Below are 22229 nucleotides of genomic sequence, written 5' to 3'. Positions count from 1 at the left end.
GGTGGGAAATAATCCTTCTATGTCATTTTCCTCCACATGCTAACAGCTGGTCACATTAAAGACTTTTGTATCTCCTTCGCTTTGCTGTAGAATTGTTATGCTTTCTTTTGCACCGTATCTCTCTTTCGCAAAGCGGAGTTGCTACATCAAAAATGTGAAGAGATTTACTCTACCAGCTGGTGGAGAATTTCAAAGGAAAAAAAATTAACTGCTTAGACCAATCAGCAAACTCACTGTGCAGATGCGCACACGCCCATTAACACACACATAGATAGAAAAAGCAGAAAAGGAGGTCAAAGGAAAATTTCATTAATAAATTCCAACATTAAGGTTGAATCAAGAAAATTTAAAAAACTACCTATATAAAATAACATAATGAAATATTACATTTTCCCAATGAGAGTGAAGCCTAACTTATTTTACTATCTGCTTTGGAATGGTTTTTTTTAATTTTTATTAAAAGGAAGAAAAAAAGATAAAAATAAAAAAAAATAGAATTTGAAAAAAAATGATTGTAATATAATAGATGAAATATAATTAGGAAATGATGAGCATTTTCAATAAACTATACTTGCTTGCTATCGTAATAGTTGGCCAAAGCAAATTTCCCATTATAATGCCCTCCCCATTATTATAAAATAATAATATATTAATATATTATTATATATTAGAGTTTTGTAATAGTGAACCGTGGACATTTTTCTGAAGGGATGATAAAAGATAAATGTAAAGGTTTCTCCTCTTCAGCCGTGTCCAACTCTAGGGGGTGGTGCTCATCTCTACTTCTTAGCTGAGGGAGCCAGGGTTGTCTGAAGGCATTTTTCCTGGTCACCTGGCCAGCATGACTAAACGCCGAGGCTCATGTTACTTCCCTACCAAAGAGGTACCTATTTATCTACTCGCATTTGCATGCTTTTCAACTGCTAGATGGGCAGGAGCTGAGGCAAATAATGGAAGCTCACCCCATCTCACAGTACTCAGGTTTTGAACTTGGACTAGGGCTGTCAGTTTTCTAGTTGACAAGCTCAAGTCTTTAACTGCTGAGGCATCGTGCCCCCATTAAGGGATGATAACAACTTAGCAAAACAAGTTTTCGTTATGAATGTTTGTTGGATGATTTTTCCCAATTTCTTCACAAACATTTGACCAAAATTTAGGACTAACTAAGCATTGCTACCAAATATGATAATTCAGGCAGTTGTAGAAGAGTTCTGTTCCAAGAATTTATGAATAAACTGATGTTTTCCATGTTGGATTGTGTGGTGCACTTGCACAAAATGGAAGCTGTTGTTTTGCAAGCCTACACAAATCATGGCCACAATCTTTGCATTAAGACAGATTTGCCCAAGTTATCCAGGTTCTTGCAGCACATACCATGTTGTTTGTGAGCCCTTTAATAGTATCTATAAAAGTTACAATTTATTTAATACAATTTTAGCAGAATGTAAATTAGGATTATCTTTGTGGGCTTGGTGCTATGCTTAGATTTAAAAATAAATTTTACATTAGAATGCCAATACAATTTATATACAATAAGCTTAATGTAAAATGGTAGAGTTGATTCCAAAAGAATTAATCCAAAATTTGAATATCATCAGTTTCTGGAATGAGCACGTTAGCAAAAACAGATGCTGTGTAGTAGCGGATGATTTATTACATTCATGCCTATTTTACAATACAGTAGTTACAGTCAGATCAATTTCCTTTTTCTTACAAAATTTCATCCTATTTCAATACACACACACACACACACACACACACACACACACTGAATACATTGGATTCCGCAACAGCAATAAGCGAAAGAACAAAATCTTTTAATAGCATAATGACTTCAATTCAATTGTAAATTACCAAATGCAAGAAGGGGCTTATGTTCTATCATTCCTTTGCTTTGAAGTGCACTGATTTTTTTTAAAATAGTGTCAATCTGTATAGAGAAGACGTTTCAGTAGTCTTTCTAAAATTAGATAATATATTCATGAGGAAAAAATTAAACAGGTCTAATTAGCTAGCATTTCCATGCACTCATTCATAATGTAAATTGTGACCATTTAAAAATAGGGTCCTCAACCCCCAGGCCACAGACCAGTACCAATCCATGGCCTGTTAGGAACTAGGCCACACAGCTGGAGATGAGCACACAGCTGGGCAAGCAAGCAAAACTAAAACCAAACCCTTCCCGGTCCAAGGAAAAATGGCCTTCCATGAAACTGGTCCCTGGTGCCAAATAGGTTGGGTACCATTAAAAGACCAGCAAAAGAGACAGTGCCAAGCATACTGGGTTAACTTTCCTGCTACTTCAAGGACTGGAGGAAAGTATCTCTCAATATCTCTCTCCTTGTCTGAGTATTTCTTTCTTCTCTTTTCCTCTACCATTTGGATAGAAGTTGCAATTTCCTTGAACTTTACTTGCCCTTTTTGGATTTTGAGCATCATCCTCTATTTACAGTAGTTTGAATAGGATTTTTTTCTATGAATGTATGATGTATTAAATATCAGTCATTGCAGTGAATGAACTGAAAGGTTCCAACTAGGATTACTTCCAATTTCCCTATGGAAATATTCATACTATGTGTAAAGAATATTATTTTAGAATTTTGATCTTCATACACACACTTTCTCAATTACACTAATATTTAATGTGAATTTGTAAAGTAAATTATAAAGTAAGACTGATACATCATCTAAAGACAAAATGAAAAAAAAATCATAACATGTGACAAAAAGGCTTATTTCTGTCTCCTAGAAACATATTCCTCAAGCTCAATTAAATCATCTAACCTGTGATGGCTAAAAAAAATAAACATTTTAAATGGCGCATGTCTATAAACATTTTGCAAGTCTATGTCTCTAGAGACTGATTCAAAGCAACATCTACACTTGTTGAAAAGCTTATTTATGAAATCAAGAGAGGTTACAGTACTGAAGCTATGGGAAAGTTTGGTTGCCATGAAGGGCACTGCGTATTCATGCAATGATACCTATGGCAGCATTAAATGAACTCTGTGGGATAGACAAAGTATTATCTATTTTTATAGCCCTTTTTCTGCCAACCTAGCAGTTCGAAAGCACTTAAAAATGCAAGTAGAAAAATAGGGACCACTACGGTGGGAAGGTAACAGCGTTCCGTGCGCCTTTGGCGTCTAGTCATGCCGGCCACATGACCACGGAGACGTCCTCCGACAAGCGCTGGCTCTTCGGCTTTGAAACGGAGATGAGCACCGGCCCCTAGAGTTGGAAATGACTAGCACGCATGTGCGGGGGAACCTTTACCTTTACCTTATAGCCCTTTTGAGTTGTACCTTTTAACATCTGAGACATTTTCTAGGCCAGGGGAAAGGAGATGGAAGGAGAGCTTGTCATATCTGTACACAGTACAACTAACGACTAGGGGTCATGGAAAGCACTGATGTTTCTAACAAAATCTGCCCTTGTTGTAGCTTTTACCAAGCAAACCCATCATGCATACCAGGGATACTTTAAAAATCTCAGGTGTGGCATGGAGCCTGAAAGATGTAAAAAACAACAACAACAGTCTGTGTCAAATAGAATTAAAGCCACCTGTAGAAAAACATCAAAATAGTAATATTTTAGACTCTTCAAAGGAAGTGAGTAGAATAAAGGGACAACAGCATAAGACTCTGTATTTAGGAGTAATTCGAAAAAGGTTAATTTAACAGAAAATCAAAGATATCCAATTCAAGGTGTTGATTCTTACTTTTAATGACTTAATGACATAAGTTGAGGTTATCTGACGTAAGTTCAACGACATAAGTTAAGGTTATCTGAGAAACCATCCTATCCCAGTGGGACTGGGGTGCCTCACCCACACAGGCAGAAGGGGCATGCAGTGGACCCCAATGGTTAAGGAATTCCAATTGGTGGGCTCAGAAAAACAGCCTTTTCTGCTGTGGAGCCCACCCTCTGGAAGCTTGGACACCCCAATGTAAGATTTATTCCCACCCTTTTGGCCTTCTGAAAGGACTTGAAGACCTGGCTTTGCCAATTGGCCTGGGACCACAATTATGGAGGTGGTTAATGGATTAAGGTAAGACCCCACTTCCTCCCTATGTGCATCTTGCTCCCTTCTTCCCCATCTTTGCCAATTTTAAACCAGTTTTACTAAATATGAGCCATGGTGGCACAGTAGTTAGAATGCAGTACTGCAGCCTACCTCTGCTGCCTGCAGTTTGGCAGTTCGAGTCTCACGGGCTCAAGGCTGACTCAGCTTTCCATCCTTCCAAGGTTGGTAAAATGAGGACCCATATTGTTGGGGGCAATAGGCTGACTGTAAACCGCTTAGAGAGGGCTGTAAAAGCACTGTGAAGCGGTATATAAGTCGAAGTGCTATTGCTATTGCTACTATTTATTGCTTTAATGTTTCATCATGGTGTTTTATTGATTGTAAGCCATTTTGAGTCGCCTCTAGGTGAGATGGATAGCATACAAATTTAATAAATAAATAATAAAATTTCCATCAGTGAGTCTTTTAAACGGATAACCTAAATTAATAAAACTAACTGGACCACCAAGCCAGAGAGTTTTGATTAGCATTTGAGAAAGATTTGGATACAGAGAAGTCTAATAAATTTTGGTTTTAATTAATTTGCAGCTAATTGCACAAGAACATAATTAACTGTAAATAACTGTAGAATGGGAGCAGAGATGGAGGACATCTCAGAGAACTCCCTATTACTTCAGGTATTGTGGGACTATCAACTACAATAATGAAGACAATCTTGCTCATATTTATTACGTTGCCCATATTCTACCATGGGATGAGCTTTATTTCTTCTTACAGAAACAAAGAAAAATAAATAAATTGTACTATGATATAGTATCAAATCTCCTTTTGTTTGAAACATTTTAAGATAGTGAACCTAGAAGGTTTTTATTTTTTCCAAGAAACCCATTTGTTGGAGCAGAAGAGTAAACATCGCAGCACTTATTGCATAATTCACAATGCATTTCTTAATTCAATAATTCAATTGTTTCTTTTAATCAGGACTGTAATTTCCTGAGTGCATAACCTCCTTCAAAGGTTTTTAAATATATCTGCTTTCAGTCGGCAGGGCTCATGAAAGTATTACTTTTCAATTAATTTTATGCTATAAATACACCATTTTTCCAGCATACTGTTATGCCCTTTGGGACAAAACTGAAGCTAAAGACCTCTGAGTTAATGATAAAAATAGATTTTTTCCTTAGGATTATGAATGGCCTAAAGCTGACACTGAAACCATACCAACATTTCTAATTCTAGACATGATTTAAATAAAGGCAGCATGCCAGAAGAGCCAAAATAATGATTGAACTACTGATTACGAAAAATAAACTTAAGATTTTGCTTTAAAAGGGTTTTTCTGTTTATTTTAGTTGCTATATTATATATATATTTATATACCGCCCTTTCCCGAAGGACTCAGGGCGGTTTACAGGATATTTAAAAGAAAATCAATACAAAAGTTAAAACAAATTAAAAAAGATCAAATGAAACCCTGAGAAAAAATAAAAACCCAGTTAAAATTAAAAATTCTCAGCCTGGGCCAGAGAGCTCGAAGAGCCAAGTCTTCAGGTCCCGGCGGAATGAACGGAGGTCGGGGGCAGTCCTAAGCTCCGCAGGCAGCTGGTTCCAAAGGGCAGGCGCACCCACTGAGAAGGCCCTACCCCTGGGTGTTACCCGCCGGCAATCTTTAACCGGCGGCACCCTGAGAAGACCCTCCCTGTAGGAGCGCACTGGACGAAGGGAGCTTGATGCTGGCAGCAGGTGTTCCCTCAAATATCCCGGACCCAAGCCATTTAGGGCTTTATAGGTCATTATCTATGCAAAACTGGTGAGGTTGATCTTGTAAGCATACTGGACAAAGTGTGCTACAACACATTAAAAAAAAATCTATAGAGAAAATATCTACAGACCCCTCACAGTACATTCTGGATTTAAACTCTTTCAGCTCTTCCCCTCAGGATGCCCCTACAGGCATTACATGCCAAAACAACTAGGCACAGGAACAGTTTTTTTCCCTTGTGCCATCACTCTGCTGAACACCAAATCCTCACAGTATTGTCTTTATGTCTAAGTATATTTACCCATGTTGTATGGCTGTAGTATTATTATCCTCCTCATCTTCTTTACTACCCTCTCTTATTGGTATTGGAATTATGATTATTATTACTCTGTTGCTTTGCATGTACAGTGAGAGCTTCTGCATCAGAGACAAATTATTTGTGTGTCTAATCACACTTGGCAATAAAGTATCCTATCCTATCCTATCCTATCCTATCCTATCCTATCCTATCCTATCCTATCCTATCCTATCCTATCCTATCCTATCCTACTCTACTCTGGTACTGTTCTTAACGTCAGCACAATGTCCTGTGAATGACCTGAATGTTTCACATAACACAAGGAAAAGAAAGGCTGCCTAGACAAACTTCCCTATTTACTCTCACAAACTGTCAGATAACCAAGTTCCCATTCTAACTCCAGTTAAATAATCATTTCCCACCTTTTCTTAGCTATGCAACTAATAACTGTTAGAAACCTAAACATATAGGTAATCCTCATTAATATGTAACCTTCCGTTTCTAAAATAAGCAATGGGGAGGGGAGTTTGAAGGGCTATAAAACTTGCATTGTTTGTGTAAGTTGATTCCATGGAATTCCTTCCTTGCTGCTACTCCAGCTCACTCTGGCTGACTGGGATAGGATATCTTTGATGTTATGAGACTTCATTAATCAATTTGTATTAATTAGAATTGTCCTGGCTTTCCCCCCCACCCACCCCCACCCCGTGAACAACTCTTCAGTATCCAGTCTGAAAATCTTAAAACCGGCACCACATAAGCATGAATGTGACAAAAGATAGTAACATAGTCTGCACTTTATTTTAGTGGTATTATCTTGATTGACAACAACTAAGAACAGTAGAAGTCAATATCCATATAAGTCCCTTTTGCGATGACAGGAGCATACTGAAGATTGTTACTTGGGATTTGACAGGAATAAATGGCCAAAACACATGAATTAACAAATGCAAAAAAAAAAGCAAGCAAAATAGTTTAGCTGAAGAAAAATGTATGAAATGATGTATGTATTGAAACAAAGATAAGTTTGTTAAATAAAGTATGCCTTTAATTACTGTAGCTTATTTTTTCTTATGATTTCTCTGTGTTCCATGTAGTAGTATTACTTAGGTTGATTTAGAGAGAAAACATATGAAATAAGCAGCTTGTAGAAATGAATAGGATTTACTGTAATCAGATTTTAATTCACCAAAGAAAACAAGCATGCTTCCTTATTTAATATTTAAAGATTTCAGTCAGTGGTGGGATTCAGCCAGTTCACACCGGTTCGGTAAAATTGGTAGCTAAATTCTGTTGAGTTCTGAGAACCAGCTGAACCCATGCTGCTTCTGGAAGTCCGTTCTAGGCCTGAGGCCTGGAGGAGGTCTCCCAGGCCTAGAATGGCCCATAGGAAGTGCATGGATGTCACTTCTGGAATTCCATTCTAGGCCTTGGAGGCCCAGGCCTGCATCCACGCAGAGAATCGGATGTTCAGGTATTTGAATCTCACCACTGATTTCAGTCCTTTTCACACTTAACATACTGTATACATAAAATATACTGCACGATAGAACACACTTCAGAATAAAGAAGGATAAATATCACATTTTACTCAGAAATTCTGCTGATTTAGATGAGACAAAATCTCCACAATACTGTTTAGAATAAATTATAAATGTGAGAATATTTAAGTAAGTGATAATCCAATGCAGAAACAAATTAAGATGGTATATATCTATCGAAATACTTCATGGGCACATGTCATTTAAATACAAGTGCTCACATTTAACTGATGTGTAGATTTTCCATTATCAAATACATATGCCAAAGGCTTAAGTATAATTATACTTGTGAAAAAGCACTGAAATGAGTCATGTAAACTTTGTTAATTACTTCAGCTTGCACCATTTTGTTCTTTGCCGTTCTTACTTCATTCCCAAATATGAATTTTAACTCTGTAAACTGAAATCCCTTCTATTGCTTTACTGAATATTGTAGAGGTTAAGTCTCACACAGTCAGCAAAAAACAAAAACAAAAACCAACACCCCCCCCAGCAAATCTGACCATTATAAAAACAAAGGATAGATGGAGACAAGAACAGCTCATTCAAAACAGGGATGAAGTACAGTAGTCTTTTAGATTGAAAAATGAAACACAAAGGGATATGAACATTATTTCTGTATATAGTTTCTTTAAATATTCTTTAGCTGAAATTTCTGGATTGCTCAAGTGGTTCATTTCTGCTTGCAGATGTGCAGTTAATTTAGTATGCTGCTCTGAGTTAGAACTTAAATCTAGGCGACAAAAATTTGCTTGCAAACAGGTAGTCCCCACTTTATGATGGCAATTGGGATCAGAATTTATGTTGCTAAGTGATACAGTTATAAAGCTTTATATCACATGATCACAGTGCTTGGTGATGGCAATCCTGCAGTCCTGGTTGCAGCTGTAACCCTAAAACCACACAGGTTATCAAGCAAAGGAGGTGGGAGAACCAGGCAAGCAAGTTGGCAGGTACACAGGTGCCACAAGCAGGTACTAGAGCATGGACAGGTGTGCAGGTATTGTGGAGGATGCCATGGACAGGTGTTACAGATGGGTGCTGCAAGCAGGCAGTGCAAACAGAAACACAACTGCTGTGGGGGAATAGAGATGCCGTGGAGTGTGGGTAGGTGGAAAAGTGGCAGAAACAGGACTGAATTCAGTTTTCCAGCCAACTTCCCCATTGACTTTGTGAGATGATGGCAGGGAATGTTGGAAATGATGGTAAAATGACTGCAGTTTGCTGCAATGTCAGAATCATGAGTCAGACATGAAGTAACCGAAGCCATATGAAAACTAAATACAACCTTTCTTGATTGCCGTTGACACTTATATAACTCTAAGCAGGTGCCCAAGGTTAGTTGAGAAGATTTCTGTACCTAGGCTATTAGCAATAAATCAGTTTAATTGAATCTTCAGGTGTGGAGCTGGTCTTTTGCACCTTACAGTGTATTTAAGAGAAAGTCATTAACAATTTCCCCCTCTACTTGAGGAGGTTGCACTCAGCTAGGAGAAAAAGGGGAAGGAGGAGGAGCATAAAGAAGAGGAAGGATACCAGTCTTTTATTCCATTGGTGGTCTAATGAAAATGAAAATGAAGTAATAGAAGTTGGCAATTCTTACAGCATGTAGAGAGACTCAAGAAGTTGGGAATGTTTAGGTAAAGAACACTGAGAAAATACTGACAAAGAAGAAACCTGTGTTCTCTTGCTCTAAAGTGCAGGACACATAAGAAGGAAAGTACCAACCACTAGGAATAGCAATAGTCTACAAACCCACAGCCACACTCCACCAAGAATTATCCAGAACCGAAGACAAGATACAGAAGGATGATAGAAACAATGTCATCTACCAAATCAACTGTAACCATTGCAACTAATTCTATGTGGGGCAAACATCACATCAGTTAAAAACCAGCTTCCACAAACACAGGCTGGCAGTCAAATTCCACAATCCCAAAGCCTTAACCTCTATCCACACTGACCCCAAGCAGCACCAGTTTGATTGGAGCAACACAAAAATCATTGGCCACGCTACCACCCACCAAGCTCGTCAGTTCATCGAAGCCTGGCACTCCACAAGCAATTCCATCAACAGACACATTGGCCTACAACCAGCCTAGGAGACCCTCAGAATCCAAATCAACCGCACAGCCAACCAGAGAGCGCACCGGCCCTCAACCAACCGACGCAAGCCCCTCCCCCACCAGCTGACGCTGACCTGAGGTAACTTCCCACTCACAAGACCCATCACAAGACTCTCACTGATGACTCACACCTGACCCATCACAAGACCCATCCCAGGACCCTCACTGAAATTCTTATAAACAGAAGAACACTGACAGTGACATCGCCTGAACTCTGCCGAAGATGTTACCTAGCCCGGCAACGAAACGTTCAGAGAACAAATCTTCACCCTCATCCTACACCCGAGCTACAGATAGATATTCACCACTATTGCAGAAAGGGAAGTTTTGACAACATTTTAGAAACAACTTCCTAATAATGTAAACCAGTTCAAAAAAAAAAAGATGAGGCAATATATCAGTCAGTGGATATGTTCAAGAGCAGGCTACATTTGTCAAGGATGCTTCAGTTTTGATTTCTGCAAGAGTTAGACTTGGTTACTAAAATGACCCCTTCTGTATTCAATGTTCTTGCTCAAAGAGACATTCTGTGCTAGGGGAGAAGAACTGTAATCTTTGCTCTATATTCCTTTAAAAGACAACAATACTGATGTTAGTTGCACTTTGCTAGCATTGTCCTGTACCAGCTATAGGGAAAAAATAATGCCACACACAAAGAAAAAAACAAACAAACGAGGTTCTTTCTGTATCCTGCTCAAAAATAAAACTTTATTACAACTGAGTTGTAATGGAACAACATAATTTTATCAAACCCATGTGCAGCTATAGTTTGTCCAGAGAGTCCCTAATGTATGTCATTGTCACCTGTAGTTGGCAATAAAGCATAGTAATTTTAGACATATTTGTGTAAAACTGATGGGCTATACTTCTACTTTTAATTCTGGGGGAAAACATGTTTTTACTATCAGAAATTTGGAAAACTTTTATCTAAATCTTACTGCTGTCATAAAAGCTGGATAAGCTTCACTTACACCAAGAAAATGTCAATGTGAGAGTTCTAGCAGGCATAATACTTAACTTTTATCCAAGCCATTCATAACAAATCAAACAAAAGAGAGGGATCAAAGCAGAGTAACTATTAGAATGTAATCAAGGATTTATCTGTTGTTTAAGATTAAGCCAGTACTTAGCTGTACAATACAGCCTATGATTAAGAGCAGGAATCAAATGTATTGGCTTATCTGGACTGCTAAAAAGGAAGAACTATTCCTAATAAGCTTCCATTTAGTCATTGAGTTGCAACTTAAGTGCTGAATTACATCCTAAGCACACACAAATGCATTTATCTCAAATGGTCAGAGCACAATTTGTTAAAAATGTTGGCTCCTCCTGAGCTGTACAGCTACAAACCATCCATTTACTTTAAGATTTCATATGAACCAAATATTTTCCTGGTTAGAAAAATGTTAAGAGATGGAACCTATAAACAAAACCAATTATATTTTACACAATTTTTAGCATGCAGCAGAAACTGTAACTTCATGGTATAGTGATCTTAAATTTGCAGATGTCAGAGCTGTCTCAACCATATCATTGGAATTTGCCTATGTATTATACTAGTTCTAATTTAACTGATGGTGACCAAGCCCCTTCCATAAGTCTTTGCTTCCTATTTTGTAAACTGCAAGCGTGCAGTAATGCAACACAGAAAAAGCAGAAGTGTCCTGGATCACCCTGAGAATAGATGATCCAGCTTCTGAATTGGAGAGCTAAATGCTTACAAATGAGACCATTTTTATCCACCAGCCTTGGTGGTGGCTTCTATGAAGGAAACTTCATAGGCACATAATTTCTTCTTTTTTGTGGACATACTTCACATATATAATGATCTATAGACGTTCAGTACCATCTACAGTCTTCCCATCATGAAGAGGCTATTTTCCTGCCTCCCAGGAAGAATATCTGTATAAGAAATGAAGAGGGAAGGATAACAGCAAAGGTTGAAGGTTAGAGAAAGAATAATACATTTTGATCTGGATGTTTCTCTTTTTGTAGAAATTCAATAAAGCATGGGTATTTATTTCCGCAACCCAAATTTGCTATCATTTCATTCTAATAATCTTCATTCCATTCTGCTGTATGAAAATAATAACAATTCAAAACAACTGAATCTTTGTTTTACATCTAAAAAAAAGGTCAGGAGAAATCATTCTTTTGTAAACTGTAAAACACTGATTACATTCAACCATATAAATTCCCTTGCTATTCTCACCTACTATCTGCTAAATATTTTGACAAAACAGCTGTGAGAAGGCTCATATGTACATCCTGATGTATAATTACTCAAAGTGAGAGAGTATCCATTACAGATGTTTCCTCCAGCATGCACGCATATTCTCTGGAGCCTTTTGGTCTACATAGATTGCAATTTATCCCAATATAAAATATCCAGTAGCTAAAAATACACAAGTGTACATTCTCAGTTACTAGAACCCCTATGCTGAAAGACAAGAGGGAGAAAGTATTCTTAACAAATAAAGTCTGTCTTGAACTCAGACTCAACTCCTGGTGACTTCATAGTCAATGCACACATAGTTTTTTTGGCAAAAGAATGAAAAAAGTATTCTTTTTATTTTTGACTTCCCAACCAACCCTACAGTCCTGATATTGCTAGGTGATAACTGGTCCAAATTTTAACTAAACCTGATTCATCTATGGTAATTTAGCTTTTGAGTTCAGCCAAGTTCAGCTGGGTGCTGCCACCTAGCTGGATAGAAGTGCTGTTAGTAGCAGATAAAATACAGTACACCTAAGCATTGGTTAAAGAAACCTTCACTTTCCAAACACTAAAATTCTAGCTGTAGATTTGGAAGGACAATTATTTTATTCCTATTAACTGAACTGAATACTTTATTTGGCCAACTGTGATTAGACACACAAGAAATTTGTCTCTGGTATAGAAGCTCTCAGCGTACATGTAAAGCAACAGAATAATAATGCCACCAATAAAAGAGAGAAGTAAAGAAGATAATAAGATAATAAAAAGGATGAATAATAATAATATTGCCACAATATATGGGTATACATAGACATTAGGCAGCACTGTGAGAATTGTAAGATATTTGCATACCATCTTTATCTTTATCTTTATTAGACTTATATACCGCCCTTCTCCCGTAGGACTCAGGGCGGTTCACAAGGTTTTATTAAAATAACAATACAACATTACAAAAATTAAAAACAGTTAAAATAATTACGTTTAAACCTTGAATAAATATAAAACCCCAATTAAAATCCTATAACTACACTACCAGCAGAACAGTAACTTTCTTAGTGAATGATACATAGACATGTTCCCCAAACCACACTCCAATCAATTATGAATATTGTTAACCACTTTGGCTTATGTAGACTGAGAATGATGGTTTGGGAATGCCAGTTTTCCAGTGTTGACTGTCAGCAGTTTGAAAGCAAATGCTGCTCAATTTTCTGATGAGCAATTTTACAAAAACTGTATTTTATCTCTCCTGCCAAAAATAGCCACCTTAGCCTAATCCTGATTTAGTTGGTTGGTTCTTTTTACAATAACTCATGGAAACTGCCAGCATTATCTATTTGCATATACGAAATCAGGACCATGTAGCTTGAAGAGAAATACATTTATCTACTAGGCTTATATGGAACTCACATAAGGAGGGATTTGAGTGTTTTACTTACCCTGACTACAGTAAAAGGGTTGAAATATAACATTGATATGATAAAATGGGAAAAATATAAAATAGCAACACATTACTAAAAAAGAAACTAATACCATTGTGAACAACATTTATAACCATAACATGGATGAGTATTCTAGCTTATATTAGTTCTCCTAGTATGGCTTTCTTAAAAAGCTTGGTTTTAACATGTCTCCTAAAAATAAAGCAAGATCAAGAATAGTTTTATCTCTGGGAATGAGGTACCGTAATCTAAAGAACTGGAGCTATAACACACAGGTCCATTGCTTGGACTCTGTAGATAACAATCCTTAAATATTTATATTTATTAAAGGCTTTTTAGCAGTTGGCTATTGGCAAGTGATATGACTGACAACTGAAGTCCAAAATAAAATGTCAAATGATTTACTTTTAAGTCTTATTTTACAAACAGAAGCATTCTAAAAACTCTTCTTAAAACTTCAGCTCCTTTAATTTAGCTGTCTGGGGATGATGGGGGTTGTAATCAGGCACATCTGGAATGCAGTAGGCTAATTTACTACATTAAGTCACTCTTGAAAAAAGAAAAAAAAGAGAGAAAAACAATTTCTAAGCAGTTGAATGATTACACTCTTTGGATAAGATACAGAAATATTATTTGATATGTCTTCCCATATTATAACAAAAGGCAGTTATAAAAGTCATCAAAAGTTCAAGCAAAGACAATTATTGGTTTCCATCCAGTAACATGGACTCATCCTTCAGAATTTAAAAGAAGTATTATTATTTTAACAATTTTAAAGATTCAAAACACTGCTAAAAAGCTGGCATCAAGCCAGTGTATATGCAAGAAATTGTGCAGATGTATGTTTTCTGAAAATAATATGTAAAGTGGTAAAATGCCTCCTTTTGCATTTCCTATCAGTAATCTTTTTATACTTATGACAAAATGTATCAACAAAATTTGTGTTCACCATAAAATATGTGTTGTTTTGCAGTCTAAATGCCAATGATCTAGGCTTCCAGAGTACATACACCACACAGCCAAACTGCAGCACATCTGGTATACTTATTACAAAATATTTTTTCAGGTCCAGCATTCCCTCTAACTCACGGGTGTCAAACTTGATTGCGTCACATGATGTACCATGACGTATTGTGACTTTTTTGCCTTTACGGAGCTGGGGTGAGCGTGGCCTGCGCGTGACGCATCTGGCCTGTGGGCCACTAGTTTGACACTCCTGCTCTAACTGAAAGCATTAGTGGCACAGTCTATATAAGAGTGGGCAACTATGGCGCCTTTATGACCACAGGACTTCAACTCCCAGAATCCCTGACCAGCCTGGGGCCATAGTTCTCCACCCCTGGTCTATATTACTGAAAGGCAAACTTAGCTGTGTGTAATTTCAGTATTGTCCCACCTCATTTTTGGATTTTAATTATTGTGAAAACAAAAACACAACACTATTAAAGGTTGTTACCACCCTATGAATGTGCAATTGATGGACAGGATTAGAGATGGAGTCAGAATTTTAATTGGGGAGGATGGGGCCAAGATCTGATTAATGTTTCAAAATCATGCTATATTAATTAACAGGTGCAGGCTAACTGGGATAGGATTAACACACTTTTCCAACAGTAGTGATGATTGTGATTGTGAGAGACTTGCGATGGATATTATGAAACTATTATCCAATAAGCATTTCAGAAAAAACAATGTATTTTTATGTGGAGGCCCTGAGGCAGCTGCTTGGCTGGGAGAAGCAGACATACTTTTTGATTTTTAAAGAAAACGTGTTTTTTCTCCTGATACTGAGAAGATCATATCTGTTAATTTTACTAAAGTATGTTATAAAGAGATGGGACATTCTTATAACAGACAGGTTAAAATCACCTTCTTATTTAGTTGGTGTCAAGTTTCCGATGCATGGGCTTTTCAAGTGACTCTGAGGCATTGTTTACCTTAAAAGTCCTTTATTTAGCCTAATAGACCGGCAAATGCTTCCTCGAAGGAAGCTGGAATCTGAAATCTCCGCCCCTTGCACAATATATTAAAACACAATTCTCCACCTCTCTAATTTTGTCATTAATCATATTCTCCAATTAATTTAAAGAATCAGTTTCCCTTCCATTAGAAAACCCGCCAAGGTCTTATCTTCTTTAGTTAGAGATGGCCTTGAAAGTACAATCCTACTCGTCCCCCCTCCCAACCTGAAATTCAATCTCTTAAAGCAATACACAAGTTTAACATATGAAATGGCTACTTCTTCATCTCTTGTCAAGCAAGAACATTCGATGTTAGCAGCGTTGACAGTTAGGCAAAGTAGTGTCTCTCCTCAAAAACCAAAAGTGGATGCCACTGTACACTCCCGTTGGTAAGATCAACCATTTAATGTGATTATTTGTCTACACATTATTAGAATTCTGTACCTGACTAGAGAGTATCCAGGTGCAAAAATGAACTTGGTAAAGCGAACAGAAAAACATTGGCCAACGTTTGATCAATATTATGTACTGCTGTGTATCGATCCTTCCATTATACAAGACCTTTACCATGACAACAAATGCATTTGATTAAGAGGTAAAGAATGTCCTAAAAAGAGTAGAGGATACTTACACTTATCTAATCAGCAAGAGTGGATAATAAAGAAACGGAAGAAAAAAAAGGATTTCCTCACTTGAGCTTCAGCTTATACTAGCTCACAGGTTTAAAATCTGTCTTGCCGCGGTGGATGAGTGGAGAGTTGTTATTATTGTTGATGCCGCTGTTGTTCTATATTGTGTTTTTATTGTTTGTAAGCCACCTAGAGTCGCTGTGAGAGAGTAAGCGGCTATATAAAATTTTCTAAATAAATAAATAAAATCTGTTTAGGACGAGTAGAGGAATCCTGGAACCTTGCTAATAGTCTAAAGCAGGGGTGTCAAACTGCCAGCCTGTGGGCCGCTTACATCATATGAAAGCTGCACCCACCCCAGCTACGGCAATCCAAAAAATGTCGCGATACGTCACGACACTTCACGTGATGCAGCGAGTTTGACACCCATGGTCTAAAGCCATCAATTAGCTGTAACACCTTTCAATGTTACCTCTGTAGTATAGTAATAGCCTTCAAACTGTGTACAGCAGGGGTAGGCAACCTCGGCTCTTTTATGACTCATGGACTTCAACTCCCAGAATTCCTCAGTCAGCTGACTGAGGAATTCTGGGAGTTGAAGTCCATGAGTCATAAAAGAGCCAAGGTTGCCTACCCCTGTTGTACAGTAATAGCTTTCAAACTGTAGAACTTCTTTTTCTATGGGAGATTTTCTATATTTAGCAACTTTTAACGTATACACTTGATTTTTAGCTGCCAGGGTCTATGGAAGGTTTATTTTGTTTCTATTTGCAAAAACATCTTGATTTTTAGTTCTCTTCCGAGATTAGATTATTCAGTTTAATGTAGTATAAGATTTTTGGTGGATTGCTTTTGGCTTTGTTTTTGTTGGTTTTTATTTCTTCTTTTTTTTGGTAGTTAAGTTTCTTGCATTATCAGATGAAGTAAAGCATAACACTTCAATACATAATGAGAGAAAGTAAAATGTCCAAAAATTATGAAAGGGTATAGAAGATTTTCCCTTTATCCCAGAGTTCAAAATTTAGAGCAGCTGCTAGAATATATATGTGTGTGTATATATATATATATATATATATATATATATATATATATATATATATATATATATATATATATATGTACCGTATATACTTGAGTATAAGCCGACTCGAGTATAAGCCGAGACCCCCAATTTCACCCCCAAAAACTGGAAAAAGTTGGTGACTTGAGTATAAGCCGATCCGCCGTTCTGCAAGCCTCCGCCGCCGGCTGCTTCGTTCCGCAGCGGAAAGAAGCAGGCAGGCTGCTTCGTTCCGCAGTGGAAAGAAGCAGCCTGCTTCGTTCAGGCTGCTTCGTTCCACAGCGGAAAGAAGCAGGCAGGCAGGGGGCGGAGGAACGGAGACCCGGCGACGTTTGGGGAGGTTTGGGCGCCTCTCCAAATATCCCCAAACGTCGCCGGGTCTCCGTTCCTCTGTGCCCTGCCTGCCTGCTTCTTTCCACAGCAGAAAGAAGCAGGGAGGCAGGGGGCGGAGGAACGGAGACCCGGCGACGTTTGGGCGCCTCTCCAAATATCCCCAAACGTCGCCGGGTCTCCGTTCCTCTGTGCCCTGCCTGCCTGCTTCTTTCCACAGCAGAAAGAAGCAGGCAGGCAGGGGGCGGAGGAACGGAGACCCGGCGACGTTTGGGGAGGTTTGGGCGCCTCTCCAAATATCCCCAAACGTCGCCGGGTCTCCGTTCCTCTGTGCCCTGCCTGCCTGCTTCTTTCCACAGCGGAAAGAAGCAGGGAGGCAGGGGGCGGAGGAACGGAGACCCGGCGACGTTTGGGGAGGTTTGGGCGCCTCTCCAAATATCCCCAAACGTCGCCGGGTCTCCGTTCCTCTGTGCCCTGCCTGCCTGCTTCTTTCCACAGCAGAAAGAAGCAGGCAGGCAGGGGGCGGAGGAACGGAGACCCGGCGACGTTTGGGGAGGTTTGGGCGCCTCTCCAAATATCCCCAAACGTCGCCGGGTCTCCGTTCCTCTGTGCCCTGCCTGCCTGCTTCTTTCCACAGCGGAAAGAAGCAGGGAGGCAGGGGGCGGAGGAACGGAGACCCGGCGACGTTTGGGGAGGTTTGGGCGCCTCTCCAAATATCCCCAAACGTCGCCGGGTCTCCGTTCCTCTGTGCCCTGCCTGCCTGCTTCTTTCCACAGCGGAAAGAAGCAGGCAGGCAGGGGGCGGAGGAACGGAGACCCGGCGACGTTTGGGGAGGTTTGGGCGCCTCTCCAAATATCCCCAAACGTCGCCGGGTCTCCGTTCCTCTGTGCCCTGCCTGCCTGCTTCTTTCCACAGCGGAAAGAAGCAGGCAGGCAGGGGGCGGAGGAACGGAGACCCGGCGACGTTTGGGGAGGTTTGGGCGCCTCTCCAAATATCCCCAAACGTCGCCGGGTCTCCGTTCCTCTGTGCCCTGCCTGCCTGCTTCTTTCCACAGCGGAAAGAAGCAGGGAGGCAGGGGGCGGAGGAACGGAGACCCGGCGACGTTTGGGGAGGTTTGGGCGCCTCTCCAAATATCCCCAAACGTCGCCGGGTCTCCGTTCCTCTGTGCCCTGCCTGCCTGCTTCTTTCCACAGCGGAAAGAAGCAGGCAGGCAGGGGGCGGAGGAACGGAGACCCGGCGACGTTTGGGGAGGTTTGGGCGCCTCTCCAAATATCCCCAAACGTCGCCGGGTCTCCGTTCCTCTGTGCCCTGCCTGCCTGCTTCTTTCCACAGCAGAAAGAAGCAGGCAGGCAGGGGGCGGAGGAACGGAGACCCGGCGACGTTTGGGGAGGTTTGGGCGCCTCTCCAAATATCCCCAAACGTCGCCGGGTCTCCGTTCCTCTGTGCCCTGCCTGCCTGCTTCTTTCCACAGCAGAAAGAAGCAGGGAGGCAGGGGGCGGAGGAACGGAGACCCGGCGACGTTTGGGCGCCTCTCCAAATATCCCCAAACGTCGCCGGGTCTCCGTTCCTCTGTGCCCTGCCTGCCTGCTTCTTTCCACAGCAGAAAGAAGCAGGCAGGCAGGGGGCGGAGGAACGGAGACCCGGCGACGTTTGGGGAGGTTTGGGCGCCTCTCCAAATATCCCCAAACGTCGCCGGGTCTCCGTTCCTCTGTGCCCTGCCTGCCTGCTTCTTTCCACAGCAGAAAGAAGCAGGCAGGCAGGGGGCGGAGGAACGGAGACCCGGCGACGTTTGGGGAGGTTTGGGCGCCTCTCCAAATATCCCCAAACGTCGCCGGGTCTCCGTTCCTCTGTGCCCTGCCTGCCTGCTTCTTTCCACAGCAGAAAGAAGCAGGGAGGCAGGGGGCGGAGGAACGGAGACCCGGCGACGTTTGGGGAGGTTTGGGCGCCTCTCCAAATATCCCCAAACGTCGCCGGGTCTCCGTTCCTCTGTGCCCTGCCTGCCTGCTTCTTTCCACAGCGGAAAGAAGCAGGCAGGCAGGGGGCGGAGGAACGGAGACCCGGCGACGTTTGGGGAGGTTTGGGCGCCTCTCCAAATATCCCCAAACGTCGCCGGGTCTCCGTTCCTCTGTGCCCTGCCTGCCTGCTTCTTTCCACAGCGGAAAGAAGCAGGCAGGCAGGGGGCGGAGGAACGGAGACCCGGCGACGTTTGGGGAGGTTTGGGCGCCTCTCCAAATATCCCCAAACGTCGCCGGGTCTCCGTTCCTCTGTGCCCTGCCTGCCTGCTTCTTTCCACAGCAGAAAGAAGCAGGCAGGCAGGGGGCGGAGGAACGGAGACCCGGCGACGTTTGGGGAGGTTTGGGCGCCTCTCCAAATATCCCCAAACGTCGCCGGGTCTCCGTTCCTCTGTGCCCTGCCTGCCTGCTTCTTTCCACAGCAGAAAGAAGCAGGGAGGCAGGGGGCGGAGGAACGGAGACCCGGCGACGTTTGGGCGCCTCTCCAAATATCCCCAAACGTCGCCGGGTCTCCGTTCCTCTGTGCCCTGCCTGCCTGCTTCTTTCCACAGCAGAAAGAAGCAGGCAGGCAGGGGGCGGAGGAACGGAGACCCGGCGACGTTTGGGGAGGTTTGGGCGCCTCTCCAAATATCCCCAAACGTTGCCGGGTCTCCGTTCCTCTGTGCCCTGCCTGCCTGCTTCTTTCCACAGCAGAAAGAAGCAGGCAGGCAGGGGGCGGAGGAACGGAGACCCGGCGACGTTTGGGGAGGTTTGGGCGCCTCTCCAAATATCCCCAAACGTCGCCGGGTCTCCGTTCCTCTGTGCCCTGCCTGCCTGCTTCTTTCCACAGCAGAAAGAAGCAGGGAGGCAGGGGGCGGAGGAACGGAGACCCGGCGACGTTTGGGGAGGTTTGGGCGCCTCTCCAAATATCCCCAAACGTCGCCGGGTCTCCGTTCCTCTGTGCCCTGCCTGCCTGCTTCTTTCCACAGCGGAAAGAAGCAGGCAGGCAGGGGGCGGAGGAACGGAGACCCGGCGACGTTTGGGGAGGTTTGGGCGCCTCTCCAAATATCCCCAAACGTCGCCGGGTCTCCGTTCCTCTGTGCCCTGCCTGCCTGCTTCTTTCCACAGCGGAAAGAAGCAGGCAGGCAGGGGGCGGAGGAACGGAGACCCGGCGACGTTTGGGGAGGTTTGGGCGCCTCTCCAAATATCCCCAAACGTCGCCGGGTCTCCGTTCCTCTGTGCCCTGCCTGCCTGCTTCTTTCCACAGCAGAAAGAAGCAGGGAGGCAGGGGGCGGAGGAACAGAGACCCGGCGACGTTTGGGGAGGTTTGGGCGCCTCTCCAAATATCCCCAAACGTCGCCGGGTCTCCGTTCCTCTGTGCCCTGCCTGCCTGCTTCTTTCCACAGCGGAAAGAAGCAGGCAGGCAGGGGGCGGAGGAACGGAGACCCGGCGACGTTTGGGGAGGTTTGGGCGCCTCTCCAAATATCCCCAAACGTCGCCGGGTCTCCGTTCCTCTGTGCCCTGCCTGCCTGCTTCTTTCCACAGCAGAAAGAAGCAGGGAGGCAGGGGGCGGAGGAACGGAGACCCGGCGACGTTTGGGGAGGTTTGGGCGCCTCTCCAAATATCCCCAAACGTCGCCGGGTCTCCGTTCCTCCGCCCCCTGCCTCCCTGCTTCTTTCTGCTGTGGAAAGAAGCAGGCAGGCAGGGCACAGAGGAACGGAGACCCGGCGACGTTTGGGGATATTTGGAGAGGCGCCCAAACCTCCCCAAACGTCGCCGGGTCTCCGTTCCTCCGCCCCCTGCCTCCCTGCTTCTTTCTGCTGTGGAAAGAAGCAGGCAGGCAGGGCACAGAGGAACGGAGACCCGGCGACGTTTGGGGATATTTGGAGAGGCGCCCAAACCTCCCCAAACGTCGCCGGGTCTCCGTTCCTCCGCCCCCTGCCTCCCTGCTTCTTTCTGCTGTGGAAAGAAGCAGGCAGGCAGGGCACAGAGGAACGGAGACCCGGCGACGTTTGGGGATATTTGGAGAGGCGCCCAAACCTCCCCAAACGTCGCCGGGTCTCCGTTCCTCCGCCCCCTGCCTGCCTGCTTCTTTCCGCTGTGGAAAGAAGCAGGCAGGCAGGGCACAGAGGAACGGAGACCCGGCGACGTTTGGGGATATTTGGAGAGGCGCCCAAACCTCCCCAAACGTCGCCGGGTCTCCGTTCCTCCGCCCCCTGCCTGCCTGCTTCTTTCTGCTGTGGAAAGAAGCAGGCAGGCAGGGCACAGAGGAACGGAGACCCGGCGACGTTTGGGGATATTTGGAGAGGCGCCCAAACCTCCCCAAACGTCGCCGGGTCTCCGTTCCTCCGCCCCCTGCCTCCCTGCTTCTTTCTGCTGTGGAAAGAAGCAGGCAGGCAGGGCACAGAGGAACGGAGACCCGGCGACGTTTGGGGATATTTGGAGAGGCGCCCAAACCTCCCCAAACGTCGCCGGGTCTCCGTTCCTCCGCCCCCTGCCTCCCTGCTTCTTTCTGCTGTGGAAAGAAGCAGGCAGGCAGGGCACAGAGGAACGGAGACCCGGCGACGTTTGGGGATATTTGGAGAGGCGCCCAAACCTCCCCAAACGTCGCCGGGTCTCCGTTCCTCCGCCCCCTGCCTGCCTGCTTCTTTCCGCTGTGGAAAGAAGCAGGCAGGCAGGGCACAGAGGAACGGAGACCCGGCGACGTTTGGGGATATTTGGAGAGGCGCCCAAACCTCCCCAAACGTCGCCGGGTCTCCGTTCCTCCGCCCCCTGCCTGCCTGCTTCTTTCCGCTGTGGAAAGAAGCAGGCAGGCAGGGCACAGAGGAACGGAGACCCGGCGAC

At 43.1% G+C, this 22229-nt stretch overlaps 1 protein-coding gene across 1 annotated transcript in view; it reads right to left on the bottom strand.

Annotated features, from left to right (window-relative positions):
* Positions 1 to 22229, bottom strand: part of SVEP1 (sushi, von Willebrand factor type A, EGF and pentraxin domain containing 1) — a 143597-nt gene that overhangs the window by 104856 nt on the left and 16512 nt on the right. The gene's annotated exons all lie outside the window — the stretch shown is intronic.

This window comes from Vipera berus (genome assembly GCF_964194415.1).
Source record: "Vipera berus genome assembly, chromosome: 2".
In the NCBI taxonomy this organism is placed as follows: Eukaryota; Metazoa; Chordata; class Lepidosauria; order Squamata; family Viperidae; genus Vipera; species Vipera berus.
The sequence above is the reverse complement of the archived record's forward strand: the minus strand, read 5'-3'. Positions and strand labels throughout refer to the sequence as shown.